Consider the following 18,444-nt stretch of genomic DNA (forward strand, 5'->3'; position numbering starts at 1 on the left):
AAAGAGTTACTTGATACCCAGAGAGTGTAGTACAACTAGCCTAGAGCCTTGGTCCCGCACCAAACAAGAGCGTTTGTGAAAGAAGATAGCCCAGATATCTGGAGCCTTGCTCTGCTGTGTCGACATGTCTAGAGCTCAGAATAAAATTGAGTTTCCTGCTTTAGCCATAGCTGGGTCTTAAAATAACCTGAAGAAATTATAGTTCTGATTACATAGAAAGTGAAGGACTTAGAACATTCTCCTAATAAAGCCATGAGAATGACACAAAGCTTAGTCATCGGCAGTCCTTCTCTGACAGGCATTTTAGAGAGAAAAATAGAGCTTTGAAAGTGGATAATTTGATTTGAAATGTTGCCTAATTATTTAAAAAATTCAGAAAACTTTTCTTTTTGGCCAAAAAAATAATGATCTGGAATCCAATTATGAAAGAACAGGCTTTTAAAATGTTTGATATCTTCAGTAATAGAGGAAAAAATCATGTCTTTAAAATTACATTATGCTGGAAATCTCATTCTTGGATGTCTTACTTTTTGCATTTTGAATGGACGAATTTAATGTAATTTCCTTTTGGAAACATGGCATTGGAAAAGTTAGATGGGATGTTTGATTCTGTGTTGGATCCTATCTACTAGGGTACAGATTTTAGGAGCAAAACACTTTTTGTTTTATTTTAATTTCCAAAGAAAGATATCTGACTTAAGTAGATGCCTTGAGATTTGTCACATCATAGATCGTTTATATGGAATCAGTGCCCAGCCATCCATCTATTTGATTGGCAAACTATGAATAAAATAAGCAAAGAGGATAAAGCCTCTAATAATTGCAATCAAAAAAATTTTTACTATTACTTCTCACCTTTACTATGTTATACTGCATGGCATTTGTTGCCGCACTGTCTTATCATGTTTATTTGTTTGCTTTTACTTTCTAGGATACTTTTGATTCTTGCAGTGTTTAAGTTCTAGCCATATCAATAATGTGATTGATTATAAACAGTAGGATTTCCAATTTTAAGGAAAAGGATAATAAAACAAGTTGAAGGGAACATAGATCAAGATACTTTTTAGTTATAAATTAAGAGAAAAACACTAAATTAATAAAGCATATTGATTAATATCTTGATGGTTCCAGTTATTTTTGCTGAAAAGTTAGCTGGACCTTCATAGAATTTTTCTATTTCACATGAGATTGAGATTCAATTAAGCCTTTGCAAATTGCCTTGAAACAGGAGGGTGAATAAACATTTGTTGAAGGGAAAAAATCAGTTATTGAAATATTGTGTCTTCTGTTACCATTCTTGAGAAATGGTGGTGAGACAACTTAGTAGAAGTGACTAACAACTACATATATACAGAAGACAGGATGTAAGTCTCCAAGGTAATCAAGGCCCTCAGTAGGATGTTAAACCAAAATTAACACTGAGAGAAATGTGTTATGCATATATTACAGCCCACGTGGGGAAATCTGTTCATTTATAGAGAGATTGCCTCTCTGTGAATGGCTAAGCTGGCTCTTCCAAGCACACAAAAACAGTTAGGGCCATTCAGAAGTAACAGCCACATGCAGAAAGATTTCAAGTCGTAAGGTATCTGATTAGTAAATACAGCTTTAGATACAGGGATAGAAATTTTAACAGAGACATGATAGGGATGTGGAACATTTCCTATCAGGCTGAGAAATTCTGAGGGGCCAGAACCTTCTAATATACTCAGAACTCACTCTCAGCTTTCTAGCCACATGTTCATGTCTTCTCTTTATCCCAAGGTTTGATCATCTACTCCTAGGCAAATTCTTCCCAGGCCTACAACTAGACAGGACACAGTATCTTAGCTTTTACTCAAATGCACCATAAAGTTTATTTGCTAATACTGAAAGGAGAAAGGCAGGTTAAAAACAAACAAGCAACATGTCCCTCTTATTTCTTGCTCCATCTAATTTTTAGTTAGACCTTCTAGGTGAGGCCATTGAAATGGGGGTAATGATGTGTTGTCTTAAAAAGTGGTAATATTCCATGAGTATTGATTAGGTACTATGAACATTTATAGCACCTATGAATATTTATCTGTTCCTCTCTAAAACCCTCTTTGTAGGTGGTTTTAAAAAAAAGTAAAGAAACTAGGCTCATAGAGACTGAACAACTTAAATTAAGAATCGTTTATGAGTGATGAGGGGTAATTGGAGGGAGGTGGTTAAAAGGTACAAACTTCCAGTTATAATTACTAGGGATGTAATGTACAATACCATGAGTATAATTAACACTGCTGTAAGATACATAGGAAAGGTAAGAGAGTAGATCTTAAGAGTTCTCATTACAAGGGAAAGTTGTTTTTCTTTTCTTTATGCTGTATCTATAAGAGATAATAGATGTTGACTAAACCTATTGTAGTAATTATTCCGCTCAAATCACCATGCTGTATACCTTAATCTTATACAATGATATATGTCAATAATTTCTCACGTATGAAAGATATGGGGAAATTAGACCTTCATGCCCACGTATAGATCCCTATGTGTATACATATGTTTGCTCATAGTGAATACAAGGGGGATAATATATTTATTAGTTGCTGTGTTGCCTTGAGGACCAAAAATTAACAGTTTTTTAATACTTGAAGAAAGCTCTATAGTCTAAGAAAGCACAGAGATTTTAAACTCAAAATTACTAGTCAGTTGTAAACTTCAGATGCAGACTATTGCCTATCTCATCTGAAGGAACCAAATTGCTTCAGCCATCTACCTTGCAATGAGGCATGCTGTCAGAGTTATACTTAAAAGGCTTCACTCTCTCTGCTATTATTAGTAGTTTGTCCAAGTTATGGGAATTACCTAACTTGTACAGTGGTTAGATTTAGGGTAGCGGCATATTATGGGTTGTGACTTCATGATATTTCAGCCTAAAGTTAATAGCATACAAAATTTTAAGTATTAGTACAACTGAAAACAAAGTTGAGGTTTGGAGAAGGAGGAAGATTCAGAAGATAGGTGTATGTTCTCTCTCTGTGTCTCTCTTTCCATAGACACACACACACACACACACACACACACACACACACACACACGTATGAGGTGGGAAGTGGGAAGAGAAGGGGAGAGAGGAGATTTAGAGAGCAAATTGGAGTTAGTAGTTCTGAATTATAGCACTGCTTAATAGAAGAATATCACCACCCTAACACCTAGTTAAAAGTATACATGGAATGTTTGTGTTGAAGATTTGGGGTATAAGAAGATAGTAATGAAACTAAGTAATTTAAACATATATTCAATAAAGATAAAAAAGTATGTATAGAGAAGGAAAGTTACTTTTCTAAATTTAATGTAATGCTTTTAATATGCTACCCGTGAAATCTTAGGAGCCTTCAGAAAATAAATCTAATAACAGAGTCTGATAAACTATAATCCTCTAATTCATCTTCAGGTTTAGTAAAATAATTCACATGAGTATTAAATAATGTTCATTCTAAACCATTTTGCCCAATTCATGTTTTTGTAAACACTGAATTGTTTGTTTTTAGAATGCCCACGGCCTGTTCTCTGGCCTTTAGGTCCATCTCATTTTGAGAATGTACAGCTAGCCTCAGGATTGCTGTTCTACAGGTATCTTTTGCTTTCTGCATATGATTTCGGTTCACCTGAGTTTAAGTCCTAATTGCCAATCCTGCCTCTCCAGCAGTTCATATTCTCTTACCACCCAAAACGTAATACCCTGTAGTTTCTCTGTGTCATCTCTTTCCATGTCACCCAACAATTGTTCTACCGGGGGAAACTCATTGATTGACTGACTATTCAGGGGGCATGTTAAGAATCACTTCCCTGAGGAAGACTGCAATCATCATGGGAAGGTTTCTTAAGTTTATAATGGATTATTATACGAACTTCTTGATATATAATATTTTCTTGGAATTATAGAGCAATAATTTTAAGTTAATATTTGAGAATTCTTGTGCCTTGAATCATCTTTCTCCTATACTGATGCATAAATCCTTTTACCGACTGCTCCTAACACCCAAAAAGAGCACATTGTGAACAGTGCATGGTAAACTATTAGCACTCAGTGGCCAGCATGTATAAAGGTACTAAAATATTAAAGGGATGGTATTTTATGAGCAGTGGAAATTTTTGTCATAGGTATTTCAACTGACACTGTCTTTATTACCGTACTGTATATACATCTGAAGATTCAGACTCTAGTAGTTGTAATACAATAGGTGTAAAAGGTGGGAGAAGCCAATTCTTGTCAGTGTGTCACCAAACATATTATCAAAGTTAATCTCATAAAGGCGTCAGAGGAAATTAAAGTTGCCTTTGGCTGCATGTTATAAGAACTAACTGAAATTTCAAGCTACCTCAGTCTCTGACTACATAGAGCAGCAGGAAGCCTTCAATTAACTGCATCAGTTCTATTTGTAGTATAAAGGATCTATGGCTTAGGATAGCCTACAAAACTTAAAAAGGAAAAACTCAACTAGATCTTAACAGTATTCTGAAGTACAGCCTGAGAGAAAAGGATACATGGGGTCAGTCAGAAGCATGGAGGATAATAACTAATTCAAAGGCATAGGGGTCTTAGGCTGAGTTTTGAAAAATGTTCTGTCTAGTCAATAAGAAATTCAGCAAAAAATTTTTTTGAAAGAAAGGTAAGCCGAAATATAGAGCAACATTCTACATTCTAAATATTATAGCAATAAAAGCAACATAAAGTGATTTGGTAGAGAAAAAGATGAATTTATAGAAGAATGGTGAGTAGAAATTTTGAGGTTATAAGTAGAAATTCACATGGATGTGAAAGTGAAAAATCATTTTCATTGATTTTTTTTCATTCTGTCCTGGTTTCTAGGACTATAGTTAAGACATTAAGGGAAAGGATTAGAGGGTGGTAGTGGTTCTAATATTTTCTTTTACTCTTTGAAACTTTATCTTATACTAAGTTTTGAAAAAGAAAAACATTTGTTGAGGGGTGAAACTTGCATATCTCTTGTAGAATTTTAGTTAAAGCCAAATGATCTCAGAGTTGCCATCTTGGTTCTTCCTGTTTTGCCTCCTTCTGCTTCTACTATATGGACAATATCTAATTAAGTAAATTAATGTTGAAAAATATTTAAGCATTTATAAGATTTTGAGGGATCTCTGGGTAATGTCACAAAATAATATTTGAAAGTTACCTGAAAGAAATACTGTGGTTCAATGAGGAAGTAAGTTAGGTTTGTGATAATAGTGGGAAAAAAAAAATCTCTATTTTAGTTTTCTCTAAATTAGGGTTCACAATACAAAAGTCATTCTGAGAATTGTAATTAAGATTAAAGAAATCTGATATTCTGCTCCAAATTTGGCAATTATCTTTGGAAATTAATCTTACAAAAAAAGTTTGATCAAATTAAATATGTTTAGGGAGCAATCTATGAATTTCCTTAATTATTATATTTATGTGGAATTAAATGATAAAAAAATTTAATATATTAGTTTTTGAGTTCTAAACTTACTGGAATGTTTATCTTATGTATATCTCTGTGTAGAAGACAATAAAAAACAATTTTGACTCAAAGCATTATTCTAAACACATTTTATAGACACTGTCTTCTATACAGAGTAGTTTCCTTGAGTTGTTCTCTAAAATAATTTTAAGTCAAATTAATTAATTTACTTTTCAGAAAATATATTTTTGGAACTGATAAGTAACAATGATAAATATTAGTGTAGCATAATAGAAATGTATGATATGAATATAGCATATTATATATAAGTGAAAACAAAAAAATTATTAAGGTAAACTAATACAGTTGACTCTTGGATTGTGTGGGTCCACTTATATGCAAATTTTTTTCAATAAATATCTGTACTTGTCTGCAGAGAGCCGACTGTATGCTTTGATCTACGTCATATTATATACGGGACTTGAGCATCACCGAATTTTGGTATTTGCAGGGGATCCTAGAACCAATCCCCCATGGATACTGAGGGACAACTAAGTTTTAGGAGAGTAAAAAGTTGTATGCGGATTTTTGATTCATGGGGTTCAGTGCCCCTAACTCTCAAATTGTTTAAGGATCAACTGTATATTTATAAGCCTAATGAATGAAATGAGTAAATTCTCATCAATAAGAATGAGGATTTATTATGGAATATAACTTATTATCATTCAAAATATGAAGCATTAGAAGGTAACAATTCTTTATCTCCCCTGTTCTTCCCTTCAACTTCAATGTTCTGCCCAATGTAGAGTATATATATTTGAAATGATATATATTGCCAAAGGAACCACATAATTAAAGAACTTGATGTAAAAGTAGCAATTTTAGTTATTAGAGTTTTTCTAGGGTATTTATATTACACTTCTATTTTCTTGCTTGATGTCTTTGTCCTTCCATTCTGTGAATCTCTTGAATTCCAAATGTTTGTCTGAGTATAAAACCTTTTTCTTTACATGCATGACTCAACGTAGGAGAATTTCAGACAGCAAAACAAAATAACAGTAACTGAAAATTTTCTGTAGCTAAGAAGAAAATTAATACTAGGAGACAGGAAATAACCAGAGAGGGAAAAAGAAATATTTGAGTAATGGCAAAATGTCTTTGAGGTGAACTTTCAGGAAAAGATAACCTCTCATCTCCTTCCCTGTTCTTTTCCTTCCTTCTCCTCCTAAGGTCATCGGTTGGCATAGAACATAAAAGCAAGTCAGACAGTGGTAAGAAATCCACCATAAAGAGATGAGGAGATGGTTCAGAACAGAGTGAAGGCAGAGATATATTACTTTAGTCAATACTGAGTTTCCATCAAACACTCAGTTTGGAGGACTTGGTATTTAACACGTGAATGCCCCTATAGATTTCTAATGTTGATGTCAAAACAGATTAAGAAAGTTAGTGGACCAGTCTCAAAGATTTGTTAAAGGAGTTTGAGAACCTTCCAATGATGCGTTTAACCTAAATGAAAAGGAATCAATCTTTATGTGCATTGTGTATAATACTGCTCATAACCATTACGTAGTTCATTTCATGCAAAGGCTTATTTTTTGTTCTGTTACTTCTTTAGCTGTTTTTACAGATAGGAAAGAAGCACTTTCTAATATGGTTGAGAAAGAGACTTGGATTAGTTGGATTCACCAACTTTTTAAATCCTCACCCAGCTTTCATTGATATGATAGGGTACGTGATTTGTCATGATGTCCATCCTTTTAATATGTATTATAAAATTCAGCATTTTACTCTATTCACCACATTACTTTCCTATAAAAGTTGATTTAATTTATATTCTAATTATTTCTTTAGAGTAGACATTCAGTGCTTTAAGAATGACACAATTATAAAATAATGTATATTCTACCTCAAAAGATATTGTTAACACCTTGCGGAAGCTGCTCTCAGGTCTAAGAGAGACTCCCTCATGCGAAGTTAGCCAACGGCACGAATGCTTCAAAACATAAACAATATTTACATACTAGTGTCGGACAAAAAAAATAATACCCTTGCAAAAAGCTGCTTTTGTATGGCACCAACAACTGATTTATACATTTACTGAGATTGACAGGGATTTTTTTCAGCTAATGAAAAATCTTCTAGGAAAAGAAAAAAGAAACCCTTATTGAGAAGTCTGAAAGAACGTGAAGTTTCATATTTTACTTTCATTACTTTTTATTTTATTCTGAGATCAGAAATAGGTTATTGGTCATGCATTGTAAACTCACCATCTGGGTGCACCCAGCTTCTGAGGGATTTCCCCCAATGTCACAAAGTTCTAATGATGTGGTTCATGGCTATAAAAGTATTAGGAACTTATACACACACACACACACACACACACATATATATATATACACATATATATATACACACATACACATATATATAAAACATTTATGTGTGTATGTATAAAAATAAAATGCATATATATGTTATATATAAATATAAATTTATATATAAATGTATAAATATATATGTTTTATATATACATATATATATATAAAATGTATAAAAGTGTTGGGAGTTTAAATATACATATGTAATCTTTATAAAATAAAATCAATCAGTATAGAAAAGCTAACAATTAAAAGAAACTGTTCTCCATCCCATTTTACCTTACTACCTGTCCTGCTCCCCATATTAGTCAATTTTAACAATTTCTGACTTACATGCTTCTAGTGACAACCGCTATATTTTTAAATAAGATATTTGATTTATTTACTCTAAACATTATCTGTTGACTTATTGCATAGAAATGAGAATAACTCACCAATTTTCCTCTTCCCCACTTCATAATATAGTTACATCACTGTTCTTAGTTTTTCCACTTATTATCATTATCTTAAATTTTTATTAGTGCCTCGTAAACCCAAGAATAGAAGTGTTCTTTACTGGTCTTCAGTTTGTTGAGGTATATGCAGGTTTAAGTGATTTGGCATGTAAGTAAGACTATAATGTGATAGACTAGCAAACTGTGAACACCATGTAAATGTGCTTTATTAAGGAATGTGGTTGCACTCAAATTACTATTTTGCTTAAGAAAATAAGAATTTAAACCACTTGAGATAAACTAGAGGAAATTGTTAAATGATTTATGTTAATTTAATTTCTACAAATTCTTCCCCTGATGTGCATGTAATTAAGAACCAAATAAGAAATGAACTCTTAAAAAAACTTATCTTAAAAACTTAAAAGAAAGTCAATTTATTCTATGATTGGAAAAAAAAATCACACAACTGTAAAGTCAATGCATTATTTATATGTTGCTTTATGACAGTCTTTAATGGATAAATTGATGAATTTCTTATAATTAAGGAAACGGGGAGGATAAAACGAAAATCCTTTGGTCCCTTCGTACTTTTCTTCTTGATTCATCAGCTATTCAAATGTAATCCTCTCTATATGTGCTTGTGTAAGGAAAACTCAATGCTTTTAACCTCCCAGAACCATACTTCTGCTAATATTGAACTAAATTGCAGTACAAATAAGTAAAGGAAAATGAACTCTTCATGTGTTGTCAAAATGTTGTTGATTCTGGGGGGGAAAAGTATTGTAAAATATACTTTTCTTGTGTAAAGTATTTGTTATTTCCTTTATATTTGAAGGATCAAAATACTCCCATATTGAATTATCACATTTTAGTTACTATATCCAGGAATACTGTTGTCTACAGTGAGATCATGAGCACTCCCAAATATATATTTATAAAGCCGCATTAAAATATTCAATCATTTCAGAATACAGGGATGGAAAGAGAACTGGTTTATCATTATTTATTTAAAATACACCAATTCCAAAACTTAATTTGTACTTGCTTATTAATGAATACAATTGTTATGGAATATCATAGACATCCATTTTATTCCTCTCTCTCTCTCAGCTCTAATGTTAACCAGACAGAGTGAAAGCTACCCAGGTCTTAAACACTAACTTGAATTTCTGGTTCTCTGTGAGTTAACGAAATTATTTAAATGCTATCTATTAATTCTACATAGGTTTTAAAAATAAAACTAAGGTATAAATTTTAGTTTAAAAAGTTGAAAATGTTTATAATTACAGTAGCAAATGCTCTGTCTCCAAGTTCTTTTTTCCATTCCTCAGAGGCAGTGACCTTCATCCACTGTCGTTCTTCTGGTCTTTTATCTTACTATTTCTAAATAATACACTCGTATAGAAAGTTCTTAGTTTATAAATTTTAAGCCACATGTATAGTTTCTTTGCCCAGGGAGATGAGGAAGTTTTTCCCAATACCTGTTAATACATATATACACCCACAAGTGTACCCATGCCACGTGCACTTTTGCACATGCACACACACGTACACACACACACATGCACATTTCACTATAAACCTTCCCAATAGTTGTATCATAATGCTAAGTAAAATCAACTAGTATTTATACAACTAATGAATGAAATGTTGCTTATTGCTGAACCAACCATGCCTCTCATTTTTTGTTCAATTCTGACTTTTTCCTGGAGTTCATTACAAATTTATGCCATTTATTTGCTTTGCTATGCTTGAATTCTCTGTGATGGATTTGTAAAAATATTTTTTGTGCCTGCCGTGTTTCGACTTTATAGTTTCCTGACGTTTCCAGCCCTTCGTCTCTGTTGTGAATTGGTTGCTCTCCGGGCATAGTGCTCATCCTGCGTCTTTTCTGCTGCTGCTCTCTCAGGCGATCCCTTCTTTCTTGGATCCTTATGGCTTCCTTATTGGTTATTAATTTCTTTCTATTTTCTGAAGAACATTTTGTGATAGCTTATCTTACTGGTCCTTCCATGTGTGAAAATGTCATTTTTCTCTCCTTATCATTGATAGATTTGTGTGGCTGGACACAGAATACCAGTTGAAAATCATTATGAATTCCAGGCCTAACTTAAATTTTCTTTATATGTGGCTTCTCTATACCATTTGAAAGCTATTTAGAATCTTCTCTCTATCTTTGTTCAAAAATGTTATCATTATGCGCTATAGTCTTGTTTTTGCGGGGGTAATTTTGTGGACCCTTCAAAATGGAGGCTCATTTTCTTCAGTACTTCAAAGATTTCTTTACTTTTTGAGAATCTTTCTTTGTCAGAGTGTACTGTTCTTATTTTAATGTATTGTTTCAACTTCCTTTATTAGATAGCTATTAATTATAATTAATCAAATCTTCATTTTTAACCTGCGTTTTATCCTTTTTTCTCTGCTCCCCCAAACCTTCTTCACATTTGTGTTCATCTCTCCTGCACATTGGGACCTCTCATATTTAAGAACGAACATTTTCTCATTGGAAACTCTTTATTTGTTTGGTAACTGTGGGCTAGGGGGGCTTCTGGTACAGGAAACCAGAGTAGTTAAAACTTCTTTGATTGGGTGTGTGTATGTTTGTATATACGTGGTTAAGGGAATCCTTACATATCAGTGTCTTTAGATTTCATCTCATGAGTTTAGTCCATGTCTTCAGAGAGGAATCTTCTATTTGAGGGGAATGTACTTGGCTACCAGAGCTCAGGGCATAGAATGGTGAATAGGCTGTGCTGCTTTGCACTCACCTGCTGCTTTTCACCTCTGCATGTGTGTCCCATGTGTTCTGCTAGGACTGGGACCCCAGCTCCATTCAGTTCATCCAGGTAATCTCTCTAGTCTTGTAGTTGGTAGTAATGGGCACAGTACCTGCGGAGGGTAGAAAGGAGCCTGCAGAGGAGGAGAAATTCTCTTGGCTGAGGACATGAAGGTTTAAATGCTCTGTAATCAGACCTTAAACCAGTCCCTTTGCGTTTAGCCCTGTACCTGACCACTCACCTTCCTCAGTGTCTGTCTCGGCAAGTTCTGAGCCTCTCCGGGATTCTCTGTCATGAAGCTTCAGGTCACCCCCTCACTACAGTTACTGCAGGCGCACTCCCTCTGTTCAGCAGGGCTGTTTATCACTATTCAATTCACTTTCCCTCTTCAAAATTTCATTGAACTCCCTTGCTCGTTTTCGTCATCACTTTCATTTTCTTTTTCATCATTGGTTTATATAAAGTGGCACTTCTGAAGGGAGCAGAAATGAATGTATTTGGTCAGTCTATCACTTTTATTCAGAAATCATATAAATTTTAAATCACCCCAAATTAATATTGTTAATATTGCTGTTGATATTTTTGTCATTATTATTTGTAACATGAGGTATTTTAAGATAATACTGGAACCTTAACAAGAAATTTCCTAAAATAGACTACTGAAGGAGCAAGCCCATGATGGCCATGGACTGGCCACATCTGTGGCCACATTTATAATTTTAATGAGGATATCATAAGATTAAAATTTTTGATGCACATTTGTGTTCTCTATCAGTGATGCATTCATATCTGCTTATGTTCACTTCTTTAGTAGTAGCTCATCTATCCAGAAATCAGCTCTCCAGCAATCTCATTTTATTGGTAACAAATGCCACAGCAGAGAAAGTATTAGAAATGTCTTTGAAATAACACAAGGTTACATTTGAGTCTGCGGATGTTTCTCTGAGGATAGCCTGTAAGGACTTTAAGCAGAAAAACATTTACTTCTATTTCATAACCAATTATAATAGCTTTTGAAATGGACATTCTAAATACACAGAACTTAGAAAATAAGAGACAAGAAAATAAGAGAGCAGCCTACCAGAGGCAAAAAACAGTCTATGAAATACTTAACCACAAAAAGGCACATACACAGGACAACTAGAACTGGTAAACAAAAAAACTCAAATTACTATTAGGAGCAGAAACTGTAGGTAGCCCTCCCAAATCTCCTGGGGCTCCATCATTTTTTATGTTCTCTGGTCTGTCTCTTGACAGCACAGATCTCTCATTCCCCGAGGGCTTTCTCTGGTAGCCCGAGCCTACACCAAATGCCTATTATAGGTGCGTGACAAGTCAGAAGTGCCAGAGAATTAATGCCACGGGGAAGTAGCCTGCAACCAATGGTTGACGGGAGTCAATGTGTAAATATCCCAGCTTCCTTGCCCCTTGGTTGAGTTAAGTCTAAAGAATGTGTTGTACACTGGCAACCAGCTGTCCCCAGGGGAATAAAGCTCCAGTTGTCCACAGTGGTGATTTGCTTTTTTCTTGGCTGCCTTCCTTTACTGTCTTATTCCCCTACTCTCTGACTGGTGTTTTGTAGAATTGTTTCCCAAATAAGCCACTTGAACTAAAATTTTTGCCTTAGTTTAGGAGAACCCAAGTTAAGAAAGAACCATTTAGATTTGGGGAACAATGATATCTTTCCCAATTGAACAGTTATATGTACACAAGACAAAATATTTTTCAGGATGGCCCACATTCACTCAGGAAACATTAAGTTACATCCAATACATTCTGTTTAAAAACATGGAAATGATGTGTATATTTAAGAAAGATTTTCCCTTTAAAATACCTAATATATTATATAGTTCCAGTGTTTGACCTCTACCTATACAGAAATTTAAAGCATCTTGAATGATTCATTTGGTTAGAATTCTGTGTATCCAAGATGTTATTGTGCTACTTAAAACATATGTGTGAATGTTAAAGTATTTTAAGAAAATGGGAGATCTTTAACTAAATAGTGCTCAATAAAAATCCTACTTAAATCTCTATAAATTCATGGGCATTTACTAGGGAAAGTATTTGTACAGTTAATCATATAGTTACTACTCTCTATAGCAGCTTCCAAAATTTAAAACAAAACCTACACACATAGTGAAATAAAAGCTGATGTGAAATACTGCATTTATATCTGTGTGCACTTTCCCTCAGCTTCTCCTGGAAATTAGTTTACTAAGATATCATTATTGCTAACATATTTCTACATTCTTCTAACCCTCCTGAGATTATCTAAAATGTGGGACAAAACATACTTTCACTCTACTACACAAATTTAGTCAACAGGAATAATTGTAGAGCAAACATTTTAAGGGTAGCCCGAATGAGTTTGCCTCTGTGCTTCCTCTAGCCGTTACCTCATGTTCTAACTGAAAGCCGTGTGAGAAATTGAGGGGTGGACTTTTGAGACAGGTGTAGGAAAGAGCCAAATTTCTCTGCCAGGACAATGGAGGAAATTTATTTGTTGTTTTCCTGGAGGAATGGAACTGAATAAAAAGTGATGGAACAGGGAAAAGAACATATGGAAAAGTAATGAGAAGGAGAAGCCAATGAACTTACAAAACAGACTTGTTCGCATATTCATATTTTACAGTGTTTATGCTGTATTCTTCATCCCAACTCTACAATAAAATCAAATTCCAACAAAAAGGCCACAAATGAGTGGGTTTATTTTTATAGGGATCAAGAAGATAAATAGTTGTTTTTTTTTTTTTAATTTATGTTAACAAAAAGAATTAATGCCAGGGATTAGATAAAAATGAAAAATGCAGAGCAAAAAAACAGTAATTTAGTGGAGACAGGAAGTGAAAGCCAGAGTAGCCATAATATTCCAGGCCCTGGGAATTCCCTTAAATATGAAGAAAGCTATTAGACTTTGCATGTAGAGGAGAATACAAATCTAATCCAATCTGACCTAAAAGTTATGGGGGAAAATTTAAGGGCCAAGGAGATGAGGATAATATCTAAGTCTTTAACCATTCAGTGTCCACAGATATTGAAAATGCCCATATCCTGAAATTGCACATCTCAGTTTCAGCCACAGGTTGAAGAGATGGACCAGCATCCTTCCCAAGGCCTCAGCTGCTTGGCGACACCTCCTGGCCCTACTTAACTTTCAGGCAGTGTTGTTCTCAGTGCCTAGAACATGATCTCTGCTCTGTGCTGTGCTCTGTAAGTTATCATTGAGTTATTTTGCAGCAGGCTACTCATTTCCTCTATAGTCTTGATTGTATGGAAAGAGGAGAGCTTTGGGATTTTTTTTTCCATGGCATTTCTCTGCCATTAATTTTTGTATGCTTCTCTGGCATAGCTCATCCATAACTTTATGAAATAAACACACTAGGTCAAGTATGTTGGTATGTTAAGGTATAAAGGTAAAATATGTGATTCGCATACTCAGAAACAGTGACAGGAATTTATTGTTTCATTTTCAATGACATTTATTTGGGGGTAGATAAATGGGCAGTCTGCTAAGAAGGCAGCATGTGTTTGGAAATCAACTATTCATGGACTTGAATTTTACTTTTATCTCTTAATGATTAACCACTGTTTAATTCCCATGAGCCTCAATTTCCTTATAAAATTAAGAAGATAATACTTGTCTCATGTGTATGGTGAGGAGTAAATGGAAAGCACCTTTTACATAATTCCTTTCACATGATAGGTTTGTGGATAAATTATACTTGCAATAGTTCAGTCATAACAATAATTTTAGATGAGTGACTCAGTGAATGACTCAATGAATGGAGTATAGAAAGAGACAAATGTTGCTGTGAAGTAATGTTACAGTGAAGGTACTTGGCAGAAACCTCCAAACCAAGTGACCAAGGTAAGCTTAACCAGTATAAATAAGTAAGGGGATCTGCACTACTTATGTGGATGTAATGAGAAGGGCATTTCACCTCTTTGCATTCTTCCCAAGAATTCATATCTTCAGTCTAATAGTGCAGATATATCAGACAAACCAAAATTGAGAAATATCCTACAGAATATTTGAGTAGTAATCATCGAATAATGTGAAGGCTATAAAAATGTTTTTTTTAAAAGCTGGAAACTGTCACATGTAGGAGAAGATTAAGGAGACAAGACTAGTAAATGCAATATGAGATCCCAGATTGGCTCTCGGAACAGCAAAAAGTATGCTAATAAGAAGCTGATGAAATCCAAATAATATCTATAGTATGGTTCATAGCATTGTATTGATGTTAATTTTTTAGTTTTGACAAATGTCTCAGGGTGATGTAAGATGTTAACATTAGAGGGAGCCAGATGAAGCATCTACAGGAACTTGATGTATTATTTCGGCAACTTTTTGGCAAGTCTAAAATTACTGCAAAATAAAAATTTTGTTTAATATTAAAATATAAAACTTAAAGTGGCAAAGAGTAGATCACTGGCTGCCAGGAGTTGGGGTGAGTGGAGCATAAAGGAATTTTTAGGGGGTGATATATACCTGTTTTGTATTCTGATTGTGATTATAGTTAATCTATTAATGTGTTAAAATTCATAGACATGGACACCCAAGGAGTCAATTTTATCTCATGTCAATTAAAAATAAATAAAACAAAAGAAAAAAAAAAGAAAAGTGAACAGGAAGAATATAATAAGATACAAGAAAAAAACATTTCTAGACTATGAAGTCGAGCCTTGTTTCTTATACATAACATTGTCATCATCAAATGAACAAAAGCATATTAAATGTTTTTATTCTTTCATTTAAAAAATATTCACTGAACCCCAGCAATGTGTTTGACACTTGTTTTAATGTCTAGAATACACCAAGTTCTAGACGTTAAAAAAAGTCCTTATTCCATGAGAGGCATCTGAGGAAATTAAATAGCATGAAATGTTTACATAATATTTCAAGATAATGTGACTACTGTATTAACAAGGTGAATTAGGGTAACATAAGTTCAGAGGAGATATGAACATCCTTGGATGAATAGGGAATTTTCATGAAGGAGGTATACAGAACTTGAGAAGAGATTACTTTGTTATTTAAGACTGTTTAGGAAAGGAATTACCACAGTGTATTTTTTGTTTTAAAATTTGTTTTTTAGACACAATGATATTTTCTCCTGTTTCAAAATTATTATGAACTAAATGTTTGCATTACCCCCAAATCCTGAGGTAATTAGGTTTAGCTGAGGTCATGAGGTTGGAGTCTTCATGAGAGGAGGACGTTCGTGCCTTTATAAGAAGAGATCAGAGAGCTTACTCACTTTCTGTCCACAATGTGAGGATAAAATAAGGAAGCAACCATATTCAGACCAAGAAGACAGCCTCACCAAACTGTCACATTGACCTAAGGCTTCTCAGCCTCCAGAACTATGATAAATAAATGTTTGTTTAAATAACCCAGGCTATGATATTTTCTTATAACAGTCCAAGCAGACTAACGCAAAAATTAATTATAATATGCAATGTTATTAAGCATTTAGCATATGTAAAACTTCTATAAGGACTTTACATGGATTAACCAACAAGATTCTTGAAAGAACCCCAGATGATAGATATTATTATGTCTCCCCATTTTAGAGATAAAGAAAGTGAGTCATGGAGCACTTCAACAAAGTGTTTAAGATCATACGACTTATAAGTAGCAGTGCCAGGATTTAAAGCCAGGAGTCTGACTCCACATATTCCACCCCACTAAAATACATGGCACCTACAGCCTTGGTTGTTTCATTCTTCTGCTTGAAATAAGCATAAAATGTTTCAAATATCAAAAAGCCCTTATTTTCCTAAAAAAAAAAAAACTGATTTGAAATGCAGCTAATGATAAAACTTTTTTTTTTTTCTGGAAGAAAATAGCCTTTACCATGCCCTCCAGTTGGCACACTACCCCTTGCTTATGTTCATGGACATGTGCCTTTCGTTTTGTCGCCTGCCAGCGGAACGTGACCTTGGCAGCCTAGCATACTAGCCAGGATTCCAAAATAGCCAAAGTAGCACTTAGGTTCCTGAAGAAACTCTTGGAACCATCATGTATGCCTTGCCATGTCGATCAGCATGGCAATAGCCCTTTTACAGGTGGCTTAATAGTGAATGGTTCTAAGTGTGGCTTAATTGTCTCTCTGTTTGCCTACGATGCTCTTGTAATTCTAATATATTATTTCCTTAATTTTATGTTTTTTCTATTGTTGGAATTGCCTAATTTGTCTAAAATATTTTGTTTTGTATTATTCAGCAATGACCCCATTTGCTGGCAAGCGTTTTGGTGACAAACACAGTAATTAATTATATGGGATTGTGATTTGCATTATTTTTGTTGGAACAAAAGCAGGAATTTTAATTCTCTGTACAATTGCTAAAAAACAGGGTGCTCTATAAATGAATTATATGTGGCTAAATGTTCAGTTTTTATCGTCAATTTAATTCTGAAAGCTTAATAATAAATTTATACAAGCTGCCAGTGAATGAAGATGTAGATAACAGCATATGTTCAAAGTCATCCATGAAAATTTAATCCTTTTATGGTGTGCCTCTATATTGTTTAGACCAAATCTTTCTGAGTTCCAAACTTCATACTAAATATAACCATTTAGAGAGAGGCTTTGCAGCCTCTTCACTATCGACGTTTTCGGCTAGCCAATTCTTTGCATAGATAGCTGTCCTCTGCATTGTAGAACGTTCAGCAGCATCCCTGACCTCTGCCCAGGAGATGTTAGTAGCACCTTCCCTTCATTGTGACGATCAAATATGTCTCTAGAAATTGCCAGATGTCCCCTGCGAGATAATTTAATCCCCAGTGGAGAACCATTAACTTCAGTGTTCTACAGGCTTATGAAAGCCCCTTTGTACAAACATTAAACTCATTTTCCCCTCACATGTTCTTCTCTGGAGAAGTTAACAGCATGTCTGAGAAAAACCTTACCTCCTTCCTTTCAAAGCTGTGTAATTTGATCAAGTTACAAACTTCTCTGTACCTCAGTTTCTTTATTAGTAAGTAAATATATTAATAAAACCTCCTTCATATGACTGTTGTGAGGATCAAGGGAACTCATACATATAAAACATTTAGAACACTTCCTGTACATAGTACGCTTAAGTTAATAAGTGTTTGTAATAATAAAAGTATCCTGTTAAATGTTAGCAATACTCATGCAATACAGGAAACTCTAAAGATTCTTCTTTCCAGAGGACGTATGTAGACAATTTAAAAAGGGAGATATACAAGTGATAGTAAATACATGAAACAGTGTTCAACGTCATTAAAAATCAAGAAAGTACAAAAAAACCCACATTATTATGTACCATTTAAATCCATTAAATTTGGAAAGAGTTTTAAAATACTTAAAATGAAAAGCAATGTTGCAGAGAGGCACTAATACACTGTGCTGGGAGAAGGCGCAGCTCTATGCTTTCTGGAGGATCATTTACAAGTATGTATCAAAGCTTT

General features: G+C 34.1%; 1 protein-coding gene and 1 long non-coding RNA gene across 22 annotated transcripts in view; one reads left to right on the top strand and one right to left on the bottom strand.

The window, feature by feature from the left end:
• The window catches only part of HDAC9 (histone deacetylase 9), an 824,368-nt gene that overhangs the window by 386,079 nt on the left and 419,845 nt on the right, over positions 1-18,444 (top strand). The window lies entirely within an intron of this gene.
• Positions 1-18,444, bottom strand: part of LOC118610806 — a 49,559-nt gene that overhangs the window by 11,351 nt on the left and 19,764 nt on the right. Inside the window, exon 2 of the long non-coding RNA XR_004954091.1 lies at positions 10,992-11,472. This is a non-coding gene — a long non-coding RNA (uncharacterized LOC118610806). The remainder of the gene's footprint in view (positions 1-10,991; positions 11,473-18,444) is intronic.

The sequence above is a fragment of the Rousettus aegyptiacus genome, unplaced genomic scaffold, assembly GCF_014176215.1.
Source record: "Rousettus aegyptiacus isolate mRouAeg1 unplaced genomic scaffold, mRouAeg1.p scaffold_m13_p_13, whole genome shotgun sequence".
NCBI classification, from domain to species: Eukaryota; Metazoa; Chordata; class Mammalia; order Chiroptera; family Pteropodidae; genus Rousettus; species Rousettus aegyptiacus.